This window comes from Podarcis cretensis (assembly GCF_951804945.1).
Source record: "Podarcis cretensis genome assembly, chromosome: 11".
NCBI lineage: Eukaryota > Metazoa > Chordata > Lepidosauria > Squamata > Lacertidae > Podarcis > Podarcis cretensis.
In genome coordinates this window covers 66152014-66168640 of record NC_137180.1, presented here as the reverse complement: position 1 = coordinate 66168640, position 16627 = coordinate 66152014, and the positions used below count along the sequence as shown (strand labels likewise).

Genomic DNA, 16627 nt, shown 5'->3' with positions numbered 1-16627 from the left:
TCATAGAATAGGGCAGGGTAAAAACAAACAATCAGAAAACACACTTGGCCACGAAGTTCACTGGGTGAGACCTTAGGCGAGGCAGTCAGTCACCCTGGCCTCCCTCACAGGGCTGTTGTGAGGCTGAAAACAGGAAAAGATCAGGGAGGTGGGTGACAGTTTCTGCCTCTCACCCTGGCCTACCTCACAGGGCTGTTGTGCGAATAAAAAAAGGAAGAGATCAGGGGGGTGGGCTGGCAGTCCCTGCCTCTCAGCCTGGCCTACATGGCAGGGCTGTTGTGAGGGGGAAGCACCATGCAATGAACAAGAGAGGGAAGAAAGGCTCTTTGTGACTCCATCCCTTGGCCGTTTCCATGCCAACCAGGGATACCACCTCCACCTCCACTATACTCAGGTTGCCAGTCACCCCCAGGGTGAGCTTCTCCAGAGGGAGAGGACCAGGTGAATGTCTTTTGCCTCTTCTCGCAACCCGTAGCTCAGAATCTGCACTGCGGTGGCTTTTGGGAAACACAGTTCTCCCTTTCATACATTTCTTTTCGGTGGTTGTTCTGTAGGGGGAATGGACAGCAGGCACTACGACTCCCAGAAGGCAATGGGAGAGCTGGCTCCTCCTCCTCCTCCTCCCTTTCTCCCCACCTCTTCTGAGTCCTCCCCATTGGCCGGCTCCTCCACTATGCAGTCAGGAAATCAAAAGACGCCTGCTTCTTGGGAGAAAAGCAATGACAAACCTAGACAGCATCTCAAAAAGCAGAGACATCCCCTTGCCAACAAAGGTCCGTATAGTTCAAGCTCTGGTTTTCCCAGTAGTGATGTATGGAAGTGAGAGCTGGACCATAAAGAAGGCTGATCGCCGAAGAATTGATGCTTTTGAGTTATGGTGCTGGAGGAGACTCTTGAGAGTCCCATGGACTGCAAGAAGATCAAACCTCTCCATTCTGAAGGAAACCAGCCCTGAGTGCTCACTGGAAGGACAGATCCTGAAGCTGAGGCTCCAATACTTTGGCCACCTCATGAGAAGAGAAGACTCCCTGGAGAAGACCCTGATGTTGGGAAAGATGGAGGGCGCAAGGAGAAGGGGGCGACAGAGGACGAGATGGTTGGATAGTGTTTTTGAGGTTACCAGCATGAGTCTGACCAAGCTGCGGGGGGCTGTGGAGGACAGGAGTGCCTGGCGTGCTCTGGTCCATGGGGTCACGAAGAGTCGGACACGACTAAACGACTAAACAACAACAAGTGGTACTGGAGATCAGGCACTACAACTCCCAGAAGGCAATGGGAGAGCGGGCTCCTCCTCCTCCTCCCTTTCTCCTCCCCCCCCGCCCGTTCCGAGCTCTCCCCATTGGCCGTCTCCTCCGATCTGGGCGAAGCCCGGGCCCCGTCAGCCAATGGGAGCCGAGAGTCGGGCGGGGGCGTGGCTGGCGGAGAGCCTTGCCTGGCTTGGCGGTTGCTTCAAGATGGCGGGAGGAGGGGCGTCTCTTTCCCTCAGGCGGGGCTGGCGGGCCCGAGGCCGAGGGGGCTCCTGAGCATGGGCAGAGAGCCGCCTCCGTCGCCAGGCCCCTTGGCCCCCCCCTCTCTCTCGCCCCTCGCCCTCCTCGCCCGGCTCCCCTTCCAAGTCTCCATTCCGGGCGCAGCCTTGAACTCGGGGCCTCCCGCTTCCCCCGCCAACCCGGAGCCACTGATTTCAGGCGTTGCTTGGGGTTCCCTTTGGGGGAAGTCCGGGCGACTTGGGGGTCTGCCGTCCCGGGGAAGAAGGGGCTGGCGGGGGGGGGGCGGAGACGTACCTTGCCCGGCCCTTGAGGCAGCGGAAGACCGGCGGGCCTGGCCTGCTCTGCTCCAGGGGGTCCCAGAGAGTCGGACGCGACTAAACAGCAGCTTGATATTGTGCACCAGCTTGTGTAAATCTGCTCTGGTGCGAAAGGCATTATAGCGCAGCTTGGGCACAAAGCCCAGTCCCAGCTGGAAGACCTGCTCTTCCTCCAATGTTGAGGTGCAGGATGAGTTGTGGACTATTAATCTCTCTTCCTTTGCCAGGGATGTCTGCGCCCTCCAAAATCCCCTTTCTCATTTTCAAATCCCTGTTTCTGGGGTAAAGGACCTCGAGTGGGATATCGTTCCTCTACGTCCGACTATGATGTGATGCTCGAGTCACTCGCAGACCTGGTTACATTAAAAGACTTGGGCTAGAGTTCAGGGTGAGTTCTTTTGGCTGAGTTGCCCTTCTGGGGGCCTAACGTCCAAAGGGGCTCCAAATAAACAAAATGAACCGGACTCCGTGGCAGGTTTGGAATAAACATTCACAAACTTTTTATTGGTAATAGACAGATAGATAAACTAAGGATCATTACAACTTTATAATATGCAGAGAATAACATGTACTGAAAAACCAGAGAGAGGAGCTGAGGGGAGGGTGGGTATTTCTTTATGGCAGGAGGGGGAAAATGGGGGGGAAGAGAAGGGAGGATGATGTATTTTTAATAAATTGTAATGTTGAAATTCCTAATTAAAAAAAACACACACAAAACCCACACACAAAGAAAAGTTCATCAAAAGTATTTCCAGCAACTGTGGAGGCCAGGGAGAATAAGCTGGAAGGTCTTCCCAATACTGGTGAAGCCATCCCCATCGCCTGCAGCGGCCTGGACAGAGACTCAGGGGCAGCTGGTTCCCTTCCCTGGTCCAGCACCAGCAGCCAACCACCAGCCGGCTAGACACAAAGCAGCAGTTCCCCGTGGCCAAAAAGATCGGCCCAGAGGATTCCAGTCCAAATTTTTTATCTTAAAAAACGTAAGTGCTCCCACTCACGGTGGCCACATTGGAGTTTCCAATTCATGCAGTGCCAAGCACTCAGGGCCCCCACATTTGGTCAGAGAGACAGTTAACGGACAATCTGCCAGTCAAAGTTCACCCTCTCCCCCCCGGGGGGGGGTCACAAGAATAATTACTCTCATATTATCCTTAATTAACTGCACGGTCCCCTGTATGCTATGGCAGTCTGTGCCGGAAAGTGTGTTATGCAAATGTGACACTAGATGGCAACGGTGAGCTTATGGCAAATTCAATATATTCTTTAAAAAGCTGCTTTTAAAAAGCATTTTCACAGCATTTTTTTATATGTGTCTAGATTCTACCACTCACACAGGGTCAACAGAACTGTTGCCCATCCAAAGATTACAAGGCCTTTTTTGCCTAAATCCCTCAGGTGGAAAAAACAAAGAAGTACAAAATATTCTGCAATAAAAAAAAAAAGAATTCCAACAATCTGAGGAGCCTTTGCTGTAAGGCTGCAGGGATCTCTACCCATTTACCTGGGTATAAACTCACTGAACTTTAAAGAACTTCTGAGTCGATGTGTATAGGATTGCACTATAAAGGCCTAAAATTTTGAACAAGGCTCCAGCTCAGTTTATAGAACACGTGACTCGTAATCTCAGGGTCATGGGTTTGCATTGCAGGGGGCTGGACTGGGTGACCCTCAAGGTCCCTTCTGACTCAACAATTCAATGGTAAGCAAAGTATGCATGAATATTTAAAAAAATGCTTTTAATGAAAGGGCCTGTGCTGTGCTGTTTTTATTGCAATTATTTGTATGGTAAAATATTTTAATTTGTATGCAGTGGAAGACAGGAGTGCCTGGCATGCTCTGGTCCATGGGGTCATGAAGCGTCAGACATGAATAAATGACTAAACAACACCACCACCACAGTTTTAATTCTATCAGTGTTTAATTGCTTTTAAATTGTAGATTTCCCAAACAAGCATATGATCCTCAGATGAAGGGTGTCATAGAAATTTGATAAATTTACTTTAATAAATATAATATTGCCTTGACCTGCTTGGCTGAAAAATTTTGCACAGCTTTTGGATTCAGCAAAACCCAATGGAGGCCGCAGGGAAACTGGGAAGCCACACCTGCACACACCTGGCCCATTGTCCCAGGCCAGGTGAGCAAGAGGTCTCCTTTCTACTGACATCATTTCACCCCTGAAGCTGCCATAAATAATGTTCATCTTGATTGCCACAATTCTTCCTAATAATGATAAATTCATCCTACTCCATATTTCTGGATTCCTTTTTATTCCATTCCAGATTTTTTCATAATTATCTTTATAAATATTAATTGAAATTACTTCTAATGGAGATAAAGACCAAAGGGGGGGGGGCTCTTTTCAAGTTTGTCTAGATCACGGAGCACCAATTGGTGGAACAGCGTGATAGATGGGTTGGAATTAGGTGGAATGAAGGAAGATTTGGGTTTAAACTGCTGTAACGGCTGATCATTAGATCCAATTGAAACAACACACAAACCTAATAGGCTGTATAATAACAACTGCAGAGTCGTTTACTAGAAACTACTTCTGATAAAGTCAAAACCAACACCAGGAACATAACATATTAAAATGAAGCTTATTTGGTGAGTTCTTTTTGCTGAGTTGCTTATGTGGGCCATTTCCTTTCTTGCAGGATGGCTTTCTTTCTTAAAAAGAAAAATTCATCCAGAGAAGGAGAAGGGGCAGCGGGATGACCAGCAGCCTAGTGTTGCCCAGCCCCCTGCTGGCCAAATCCTGCCAGTGCTGGTGAGGCCAGAGATGCAAACAGTGGCCCAAAATAACAAAGTAGAGCCGGTAGTACTGTCAGGGTTGGTACAGCAGCAAGCAAGACTCAAGACAGAGTCATTTACGAGAAACTACTTTTGATAAGGTCAAAACCAACACTAGGGACATAACATATTAAAATGTAGCTTATTTGGCGAGTTCTTTTTGCTGAGTTGCTCTTCTGATGTCTTTTCTTGCAGGATGGCTTCTTTTCTGAAGGAAAAAAAACAAAATCTACCCATCATACGAGGATGAGGCCCCTGCAGGCAGTATGCTGCCAGCATTGGTGAGGCCAGAGATCTGCACAGTGGCCCGAAATAAGAAGGTAAAGCTGGTAGTCTTCCCAGAGTTTGGAAAAAAGAACAAAATTTATCCAATGGAGCAGGATGAAGAGGAGGCCCCTGCTGGCAATATCCTGCCAGTGCTGGTGGGGCCAGAGATGTGAACAGTGGCCCGAAATGACAAAGTAGAGCCGGTAATATTGCCAGGGTTGGTACAGCAGCAGGCAAGACGCGAGGCTGTATGATAACAATTGCAGAGTCATTTACTAGAAACTACTTCTGATAATGTCAAAACCAACACTAGGGACATAACATATTAAAATGTAGCTTATTTGGTGAGTTCTTTTTGCTGAGTTGCTCTTATGTCCTTTCTTGCAGGATGGCTTTTTTTCTAAAAAAACAAAAACAAAATCTACCCATCATACGAGGATGAGGCCCCTGCAGGCAGTATGCTGCCAGCATTGGTGAGGCCAGAGATGCGAGCAGTGGCCCGAAATAATAAGGTAGAGCCGGTAGTCTTCCCAGAGTTTGGAAAAAAGAACAAAATTTATCCAGTGGACTGGGATGAAGAGGAGGCCCCTGCTGGCAATATCCTGCCAGTGCTGGTGAGGCCAGAGATGCGAATAGTGGCCCAAAATAATAAGGCAGAGCCGGTAGTCTTCTCAGTGGTTGGAAAAAAAAAAACAAAATTGATCCAACGGAGTAGGAGGGGCAGCAGTGGGATGAGCCAGAGGCCCAGCAGTCTAGTTACCAACCCAGTGTTAACCAGGCCCCTGCTGGCCAAATAATTTCCCAACTCCTGCCGGTGCTTGTGAGGCCACAGATGCATGCAGAGGTCCAGAGGAACAAGGTCCAGCCAATTGTTCTCCCAGATTTAAAAATACAGCACCTAATATACACAACACCAGCAATACAGATAACAGCAACACTTACAACTGCAAACCCAAACCTGGAATTACACAAAACAATTTAGGTCTAGTTCAGTGTTTAAACCTTTGGGGTGTTAGGATTTAAAAAAGGAAAATCAACCTGGCTTCTTGCTGATGTAACAGTTTGACAAAGTCCTTCCTCATCCCAGGTTTCTTCTGGCTGACCCATAAAACTATAAAGCAAGTCTGTGTCAGCAGGATTGTGCTTCACAAAGTGATCCACCATGGGAGCCTCCATCACTTTGTTTCTAATACGGGAGCGATGCTCCCCAACACGGGCGCTGACAGAGCATACAGTGGAACCAATATGAAACAAGTTAGAGGGACATCGTATTAGAGACACTCCATCTCTGGTTTGGCAAGTGTTCAGATTGTGAAGGGTGAATCTAAAGCCCGAGTTGACACCATAAATTTCTTTTGCCTGTAATGTGAGAGTGCAAGACAAATATCTGCCTCATCTATAATGACTGAGGAACTGGTGGGTGTGGGAACCGATATCAGATCAGTATGAACTAAGAAATCTTTGACAGAGAAAGTTTTTTTTTAAGGCCAATGAGAGGAAAATCAGCACAGCCTTGAATGTTCCACAGTGAATGTCAGTGTTTCCTGAGGATCCTGATAATCCTATTGGAATGAGTAGAAAATTCTCAGCAGCCTGTAATGCGTTCCTGGACTGAGTACGATGAATGGGGAGAAATAGTGAAGGGTGTTCCTCAGCCAGAGACCTGCTTCTTGCCTGAGAAATGACACGCTCCGGGTGCCCCCTAGCTGACAGGGAATTAGAAAGTGTTTCAGCCACAGTGCAAAAATCACTATTCAGTGAGGAATTCCTCTTGATCCTCAACAATTGCCCATATGGTAAATTGTCCTTAAGATGCTTAGGATGAAGAGTAGTGAAGTAAGGAGTTACAGTCAGTGGGTTTATGAAAGGGTTTAACACCTAAGTACCCGTCATGTTTCACCACTTCCACATCTAAAAATGTACAAAGGTTGGTGCCATGTTGTCCTGAAAAGGAGAGGGAGGGTTTTATGGAGTTAATTCAGGGGACAAACTGTAAAAAGTCATGTTCATTGCTGATCAAAAAAACCAACAGATCATCTATATACCTGCAATAATGCAGCAGAGACTCAGAATATGGATTGTTATTCAATATACGCGTTTTTCCAAATGAAATCATAAAGATGTTCGCCACAAAAGGGGCTATAGGAGAGCCCATGACTACACCTTGAGATTGAAAATAAAAGTGATAAAAAAAAAGTATTTCCCCCAAAAACCTGTATCTAATAAATCTAGAAAAAACTCTAGAGGGCGGATGCGGATCCTGCCTGGATTCCCACAATTGTTGAATAAGATGGCGTCTTTCTTCCAGAGGAATATTAGTATACAGTGAAGCCACCCCCAAAGAAGCAAAAATAGTGGCTTCAGGTATTTGTAGTTGTTCAACCTGTTGGATGAAATGTGCTGTATCTTGAATATCTGCTAGGGTGTCTTTAGCATATTTTGGTAAGAACGAGTCTAAGTATTTAGCAACGGGCTCCAAGATAGACCCTGAGTCCGAAACTCTGGGTCTGCCCGGGGGGGGAGCGCCAATAATCTTATGTATTTTAAGCAGACAATAGAAAACCGGGATGTGGGGATAAGGTGGAATGAGGAATGGAAATGTGTTTGTTTAGGAAGTCCATTGTGTCTGCATGTTGGAGTGCTGTTTGGAGAAGTGTGGCTCTTGAGCCTGTAGGGTCTTTTGCGGTTTTCAGGGAAAACAGAGAGTCTGAAAGTTAGCCTTGGCCTCATCTAGATAATCTTGTCTATTCAGAATTACAATGGCCCCACCCTTGTCAGCTGGTTTTATAATGATATTAGTATCTTTGGACAAGCCATTCAAACAGTTACATCGAGACTCAGTTAAATCCTTTCCACTGACATCATTTCACCATGTTGTCATAGTGCTGTGACCTCATGTCTCCAGGGGCTTGGGGGCCCTTAGAAACGCTGGTACACAGCGACCTTCCGAGAGAGTGAGTGTGTTTTCTTTTCCCCCCAAAGTCAGTGTGATATATTTAGTTTTAAGTTGGCATTTGTGTTCCCTCTTAATAATAATAACAAATTTTTATTTGTATATCGCCCTCCCCAGCTGGGGCCAGGCTCAGAGCGGCTAACATCATAAAAACAACACAATATGCATAAAAACAGATACCAATTAATTAAAATACACTAGCGTTGCTAGTGGCCCCCAAGCCCCTTGAGAAACGAGGTCACATTATTTATGGCAACATCAGGGGTGAAATGATGTCAGTAGAAAGGAGACCTCTTGCTCACCTGGCCTGGGACAACCGGCCAGGTGTGTGCAGGTGTGGCCTCCCAGTTTCCCTGCGGCCTCCACTGGGTTTTGCTGAATCCAAAAGCTGTGTGAGATTTTTCAGCTGATATTTAACAAAACAAAACCCCAGACATGTAAAATACAATTGCTCAGGTTAAGAGTCTAACCCTCGGATACCTGACATTTCCCTGCTGTGAGCTGCATTAAATGCTAATACCTTTAGGTTGCGGATCAGCCTTGGTCCCTGCTATGTCTTTGTGAAATGAATTTCTTTCACCCTCAATTTATGAATTAATTACAAGTGCTTATATACCACTTTTTATCTACAACATTCAAAATATAGTTATTTAAAAGAACTGTTTTTCTCCCCCAACCCTCTTTTTAGGTTTGTGTGGTAGAATTCCAAAGTGCCTTCAGAGACAAACAATAGAATTGTTGACAACGAAAGCCTATGGAATCTTGTCCACTCTTCCACCTGGCTTGGGGGGGGGGGGGAGCTGACAGGCCCTAGGAAGGACTGCTGCTGCTGCTGCTGCTACCGCTGCCACCCAGGACTGCCTGCCAGGAGCCTGAGGGCCCTGCCCTGCCTCTCTCCACCTGGCTGGGGGGCTGACAGGCTTCACAAGGACTGCGGCTGCTACTTGGCAGAGAGAGCTCTTCTTTTTAATAGTTTTTAAATTATATTTTATCTGTGGCGTTTTAAATTGTGCTTTTTTGGTATGTTCTTTTGTTTGTGTGTTTCTTTCTCTGTTGGGGGTGGGCGGGTGTTGGGTTGTGGATAGGTATAGTTTTGTATAGTTCTGTTCTTAAGGGGAGAGGCTCAGGGCTGCCTGGGTGTGGGCCCCAGCCAAGAAAATGGCTGGGGCATGTTCCACGGTGTGTGGGTGTGTTGTGTGTCCTGGGACATCTGATCTCAGTGATCACAGGCAGCAGGAGTTACGCTAAGTCCAGACCATGTCATTACAGAGGAGGCAGGTTTAGTCGTTGTTTGAAGACTATCCCTGCCTCCAGGTCTGGTCTTGACCAGAAGGATACTGGAATCAGCAAGGGAGACCCACATGACTTTAAGGTTTCTGGTTTCTGTGCAATGTCAAGAAGACCTTGTTTGGGTCCAGCTTGTTCACGAAGGAATTGGCCTCCTCAGAGAGCTGCTCGGTGTTGACAGTGGATGGGCTTGTACATGTTGAACCTTTGCTGGAAAAGGAAAAGGGAAAGTGAGGAGCAGCAAAAGGCACTCCCTGCAGGGCAGGCGCGTTGGAAAAAGATCAGAAAAGGGCAACCAAAATTATCAAGGGGGTGGAGCGAATCCCCTATGAAGGAAGGTGGCTGAGGTTAGGACTTTTTGGTCAGGAGAAAAGGTAAGAAAGAGGCAGCACGATAGAAGTTCACGAAGTTGGGCATGGCACAGAGGAAGTGGAGGGAGTCTCTTGTTGGGAGATGCAGGACAGGTAAAAGAAAGGTAAACCAGGGAACCCAGAGGATCCCAAACAGGCATGGCTCTGGAACGCAAAGGTCGCCCTGACGCAGAGGACTTTAGGCTCCTAGCCCTGTCTGTCAAATCGTCCATCTGATAACTATCAAAATTGGCGATAAAAATAATGCTGCACATAGCAGAGAAGGAAGGTGAGCGATGGAAGGGTGGGGGTGTCTCCAGGCCTGGCTCCTGGCTTATTATCTGCTGGCTGTGGACCGGAGGCCTCAGACAGGAATCCCACTAGATGGGCTCAGGGACAGAAGGGGGTCTGCTTGGGATAGAGCAGATCTCTTAATTCAATCCCTGGATGACCTGCTAAATTATTATTATTATTAATATTACTACTACCCTTTGCGAGGCTTTCTTGGCACAGAGCTGCAGAAGAGATATCACACCACAGCATGGCAATATCCTAAGCTCATGTTGCATGGTGTATTTGAGGGAAGAATCGTGCTTCAGTGTCAGAATGTGTGCGTTGGATGCAGAGTTCAATCCCTGGGGGTCTCCAAGTGGGGCTGGGAACAGCTGCTGCCCCCCAAATCCCAGAGTCAGTGTCCAAATGCCTCTCTGGGAAAGTGGAAGTGATGCAGAACAGAGCAAGGGAATGGAAGAACTTCAGCCCTGGGTCAAAAGGATGAGTTCAGAAGCAAGAGTATTTATGTTGCATGCAAATCCCCACTGGTATCTCCAAGGAGGGCTGGGAGAGACCCCCACCATGCCACCTGAAGCCCTGGAGAGCAGCAGCCAGTCAGTGTAGAGGTGGTGTGGTATAGTGGTATAATATTTTATAATTATTATTATTATTATTATTATTATTATTATTATTATTTATACCCCGTCCATCTGGCTGGGTTTTCTCAGCCACTCTGGGCGGCTTCCAACGGAATATTAAAATACAATAACCTATTAAACATTAAAAACTTCCCTAAACAGGGCTGTCTTCTGATGTCTTCTAAAAGTGTGGTAGTTGTTTTTCTCTTTGACATCTGATGGGAGGGCATTCCACAGGGCGGGCACCACCACCGAGAAGGTCCTCCGCCTGGTTCCCTGTAACTTGGCTTCTCAGAGCAAGGGAACCGCCAGAAGGCCCTCAGCGCTGGACCTCAGTGTCTGGGCAGAACACTGGGGGTGGAAACGCTCCTTCAGGTATACTGGACCGAGGCCGTTTAGGGCTTTCAAGGTCAGCACCAACACTTTGAATTGTGCTCGGAAACGTACTGGGAGCCAATGTAGGTCTTTCAAGACCGGTGTTATATGGTCTTGGCGGCCGCTCCCAGTCCCCAGTCTAGCTGCCGTGTTCTGGATTAGTTGTAGTTTCCGGGTCACCTTCAAAGGTAGCCCCACGTAGAGCGCATGGCAGTAGTCCAAGCGGAAGATAACCAGAGCATGCACCACTCTGGTGAGACAGTCTGCGGGAAGGAAGGGTCTCATCCTGCTTACCAGAAGGAGCTGGTAGACAGCTGCCCTGGACACAGAATTGACCTGCACCTCCATGGACAGCTGTGAGTCCAAAATGGCTCCCAGGCTGTGCACCTGGTCCTTCAGGGGCACAGTTAGCCCATTCAGGACCAGAGAGTCCTCCACACCTACAGTGTTTCTCAAAATTGGGTCCAGACAACAGCTGGGGACCCAAGTTTGAGACACACTTGATTAGAATGTCGGTCTAGGGCCTGGGATGCTGGGGTTCAAATTCCCATTTGGCCATGAAGCTCACTGGGTGACCTTGGGCCAATCACTCACTCACAGCCCGACCTCCTTCGCAGGGCTTTTGTGAAGGCAGAATGGGGAGGAGCGACAGACCCTAGAAAAAGGGACGGGCCGTTTGTCGTTCTCTCACCTTTGCCTGGGGGCTGATGCCATAGCTGGTGAAGGCATACTGCCAATGCGGCAGTCCCAGGTGGGTGATCAGGAGCAGGTAGTACCGGTGAACGTTTTGGTGAGGAAATGCCAGTAGAGCTCAGTCCAGAAGCCAGATCTCAGAATCCGGGGTGACACCTAGAAGTGAGGAGACTATTAGGCCACAGGATGAGAAGAATGGTCCACCCCACCTTTCAAGGGGGTTTAATAAGGAACTCTGAGGCCTAGGGATGACGAACTGGGCCTCGGTGCTTTCTACAAAGGATAAAGGCATTTCCAAGGGAAATTGATCCTCTGAGGCCCTTCTTCAGGTGCCTCCTCCACAAGAGGTCCAGAGAGTAGCCACACGAGAACAGGCCTTTTCTGCAGTGGCTCCGTTTGTGAAAGGCCCTCTCCAGGAAGGCTTTCGCTACCTATCTTTAGGCGCCAGGTGAAAACGTTCCTCTTCAACCAAGCCTTTGGCTGATTGATCTCTGATATCTTTCTAAATGTGCTGGGTGAGGGGGATGTTTGCTTTTCTTCTCATTTTTATTATGCATATATATAGATACAGTGGTACCTCAGGTTAAGTACTTTATTCTTTCCGGAGATCCGTTCTTAACCTGAAACTGTTCTTAACCTCAAGCACCACTTTAGCTAATGGGGCCTCCTGCTGCCACCGCACCACCGGAGCACGATTTCTGTTCTCATCCTGAAGCAAAGTTCTTAACCTGAAGCATTATTTCTGGATTAGCGGCATCTGTAACCTGAAGCGTATGTAACCTGAAGCGTATGTAACCCGAGGTACCACTGTATAGTAATTTTATGTGGTGAACCGCCCTGAGATCTGTGGATGAAGGGCGGTATACAAATTTTAATAATAATATTAACAACAACAAAGCATAGCTTGCTTCAGGAAAACTTCATCACAGGCCATCATAGATGACAGCCTTTGTCAACCTGGTTCCCTCCAGATGTTCTGGACTACAAAGCCCATAACTCTCAGCCAGCACAACTGTATGGTGCTAGGAACAGTAGTCCAAAACATCTCCCACAAAGACAAAAGCTAACTGGGGTTTGCAGATGGGGTCGATTAGTGAAGACAGCTCTTGGGCTGCTGGTATCACACAACATACCTGGCTGTGTTCTTGTACACAAGGCAGACCTTCCCATTCCCTCTGCACGGGTCCAGTTCAAACACCAGGCTCCATGAGTCCAAGTGAGGTTTCTCCGGCTGACCCCCATTACCTTTGGGGAGAAAGAAAAGGCTGAGCGAGGCAGGCAGGCATTCTTGTCGGGTGCAGGGCAAGGAAAACTCAAACCAGGTAGAGCTTGAGAAGCTAGGCATCAGTGGGGCTTGTGTATAAGGTACACTTGGTGGGGTAGCAGGTGGGGCAGAGAGGAGGACCAAGGTCGCCCATGGACAAAGGGGTGAGGTGGGGCAGTACCTCCTTCATTGTCGGTGTCTTCCAAGTCAGCCAGCATGGGGGGATTGGGCAAGGCGTAGACGGGCGACGCTATGACTCGGTTTAGCTAGGAGATGCTGTTGATGGTCACAGAGCCAAGGGGCATCGGTTTGTCTGGAAGAAAGGCAGCCATTACTAGGTTGCTGGCATAGATGCCACAATTCTGTAGGAGCACAGAAGGCTCACAGAACATGGTGCCCTCTGGGGAAGAATCTCAGCTTGCTTGCTTGCTTTTTGCAAAAAGCAAGCGCCTATCTGTCACAGCAGCAAAGATGGGATTGGCAGCACGAGGAGTACTGCTGCTGAAAAAGGAATCTTTCTGCTGCTGAACAGCTCCCGTTTCATTGCCCCACTTCCCAAATTAAAGACAGAACAGAACTTAAGCAATGGAAATGGGTGTGTGGATGCAATTGTTGATCGGAGAATAATGTATTTATTTCGTGTGTGTTTCATAGCATTTATATACTGTTTGACTGTGAGAAAAACTCTCAGAGCGGATATCGGTAAAATTATTTTTAAAAAGTTAAAAACAGCTATTTAAAAACATTCAAAAGTTATTTATTTATTTGTATACTGCCCATCATCTGAAGATCATAGCATGGTTCACAGCACAAAAACACAAGGTACAAACACAAAATACCCAGTAAAAACAGGAACAAAAACACAACAAACCAATGACATCCTCTCCATTCATTAAAACCGGTAAGCTAAAATTAAAATACATGTCATACTTTTTTGTTACTGGATAGGCTTGCCTGAACAATAATGTTTTTAGCAGGCTCTGAAAAGAGTACAGTGAAGGCACCTGCCTGTTTGTCAACAAGCAGGGAGTTCTAAAGTGTGGGCACTGCTGCACTAAAATAGTGATTTATTACATATACAGAATGAGTATTATGGGGTGTTTGTAACGGTGTCGGTTATGCAGATCAAAGTGGCTGAGTGGGGAAGGCAACCTTGAGACTAAACTGGTCCCAAGTGTGGAAGGCTTATTCTTACCGTCAAACTTCACACTCCAAGTCATCAGATAGAAATGCTTTAAATCCTCGGGCAAGACGCAGGCATTCTTCTGCAAGGAGAGGCGAGGGCAGGAGAAAAAGAGAATCAAGCAGCAGCCACTTAATAAAGTTTTATAATTCCATGTGCAATTAGCTTATGCTCCTCCCTACCATTTCTTTGACAATCATGAAGTTCACAAGTCTTATTCCAAACCATGTTTCAGTGGCTAGAACAGGGAACAATCACAACACAGAACCAAAGACCAGGGAGAGGACCAGAGAGGAGCCAAGCATAATTTTTGCTGCCTTGTTCCTAGACTCTTCACAAGGCAATTAGAGCAAGTTCCCTTCTGTCATTTGGGGCTGGAACATCCTATAGTATGTAATTCACTACATATCAATGTGGGGTGGCTGCTTTGGCATAGCCCCAGCTTTTCTCTGGATTTGAAGGACCCAGCCAGCACCCAAGGAGTGAGTGGCAACAATTCTATGGAATCATCTGCCTGAAAAAAAGAACTGCTTGTAGATGAAACATGAAGGAAATTAGTCATAGAAAACTCATCTACCTTCAAGAGACATATGTTTCTTGACATGGCACTAACTTCTACTTCTAAAGGCCAATACAGAGAACATGTTTTCACACAAATGGGAATCCTTCCTGGGTCTGACAAAAAAGTAACAATTCATGAGAGCAGAGAGCCCAAGTTGGACTCACTGTCAGGTGGGTTAAGCTGTTAAAATTATCCATGAAAGTGTTTCTTTCTTTTTTCAGTAAAAACAGTCAGAATATAAAAGCAGGCCAACAAAACTCTGTCTCACCTTCTCTGATACCTCTGAGTAAGGAAGGGTCAATAGGGAGTTGGCTAGGCAGGCAAATGAAACTCAAAAGCCCGGATGTAATTTGTCAGGAAGTCAGTGCGTGTAATGAAATTATTCACTGTTTGATCTACTCTCAGGGTAGGGCCAGAAGGAACACGATGCCACGACCTTTGGGCAGCTGGTGCAGGAAGAGTTACGTGCACCCAGAATATGACCATACGGAGTTATTGGAAGCTGCTCATCCAGCTCTTTTAAGCTGGAGATGCAAGATATGCCCCCCCCCCGAGCCTTGAAGATGTTAGAATCCTAGAACTACAGAGCTGGAAGGAATCCTAAGGGTCATCTAGCCCAGCCCCCTGAAATGCAGGAAAATGAAGGTGTCCCTTTTTATGAGGATCAAACCTGCAACCGTGCTATTATGAGCACCACGCTCTAACCAACCGAGGGAACTAGTGCAGGGTGGTCTTTTGGAGAACTGTGATCCCAGGTTTCCAAGAACTGGCTAACGTTCCCTCTGGAACCCTGGAGGGCTGAGCCTCCATTTCGAGCTCTACACAGAGTGGGACACCTCCTTCTGGTGCTAAGGAGGGAGGGACGCATAGGCTCTGGGTCTGTTTATTATAATAATAATTTATTATTTATACCCTGCCCATCTGGCTGAGTTTCCCCAGCCACTCTGGGCGACTCCCAATTGAGTGTTAAAAACAATACAGCATTAAATATTAAAAACTTCCCCAAACAGGGCTGCCTTCAGATGTATTTTAAAGATAAGACAGCTGCTTATTTCCTTCACATATGATGGCAGGGCGTTCCACAGGGCCACCACCGAGAAGGCCCTCTGTCTGGTTCCCTGTAACCTCACTTCTCGCAATGAGGGACCCGCCAGAAGGCCCTCGGAGCTGGACCTCAGTGTCCGGGCAGAACGATGGGGGAGGAGACGCTGCTTCAGGTATCCTGGACCGAGGCCGTTTAGGGCTTTCAAGGTCAGAACCAACACTTTGAATTGTGCTCGGAAACGTACTGGGAGCCAATGCAGATCTCTCAGAACTGGTGTCATGTGGTCCCGGCAGCCACTCCCAGTCCCCAGTCTAGCTGCCGCATTCTGGATTAGTTGTAGTTTCCGAGTCACCTTCAAAGGTAGCCCCACGTAGAGCGCATGGCAGTAGTCCAAGTGGGAGATAACCAGAGCATGCACCACTCTGGCGAGACAGTCTGCGGGCAGATAGGGTCTCAGCCTATGTACCAGATGGAGCTGGTAAACAGCTGCCCTGGACCCAGAATTGACCTGCGCCTCCATGGACAGCTGTGAGTCCAGAATGACTCCCAGGTTGTGCTCCTGGTCCTTTAGGGACACAGTTGCCCCATTCAGGACCAGGAAGTCCTCCACCCTCGCCTACACCCCCCCCAAAAAAAATAGTACTTCTGTCTTGTCAGGATTCAACCTCCATCTGCTGGCCGCCATTCATCCTCCAAGCGCCTCCAGACACTCCCCCGGGACTTTTGCAGGGTCCCCAGCTCTGGGGTCACTTGGGGAAGGGGAGGCTCTGGAGGGAAGCGAGAGTTCGGAAACCGGAGCCCTCAAGGGCCGGGCAAGGTACGTCTCCCCCCCCCCGCCAGCCCCTTCTTCCCCGGGACGGCAGACCCCCAAGTCGCCCAGACTCCCCCCAAAGGGAACCCCAAGCAACGCCTGAAATGAGTGGCTCCGGGTTGGCGGGGGAAGCGGGAGGCCCCGAGTTCGAGGCTCCGCTGCGCTGCGCTGCGCCCGGAATGGAGACTTGGAAGGGGAGCCGGGCGAGGAGGGCGAGGGGCGAGAGAGAGAGAGAGGGGGGGCCGAAGGGGCCTGGCGAGGGAGGCGGCTCTCTGCCCATGCTCAGGAGCCCCCTCGGCCTCGGGCCCGCCAGCCCCGCCTGAGGGAAA

At 48.2% G+C, this 16627-nt stretch overlaps 1 long non-coding RNA gene and 1 pseudogene across 2 annotated transcripts; one reads left to right on the top strand and one right to left on the bottom strand.

Moving 5' to 3' along the window:
- Nucleotides 1-1474: 1474 nt before the first annotated feature.
- On the top strand, nt 1475-7063 carry LOC307226397. The gene is made up of 2 exons (XR_013843365.1): nt 1475-2192; nt 4793-7063. It is a non-coding gene; the product is annotated as an uncharacterized lncRNA (long non-coding RNA).
- Nucleotides 5268-15470, bottom strand: LOC307226364 (tubulin polyglutamylase complex subunit 2-like; annotated as a pseudogene). Its single transcript, XR_013843880.1, has 6 exons — nt 14063-15470; nt 13893-13962; nt 12879-13010; nt 12567-12678; nt 11432-11589; nt 5268-9314 (listed from the first exon to the last, which is right to left on the bottom strand). The product of XR_013843880.1 is annotated as a tubulin polyglutamylase complex subunit 2-like (transcript).
- Nucleotides 15471-16627: the final 1157 nt, after the last annotated feature.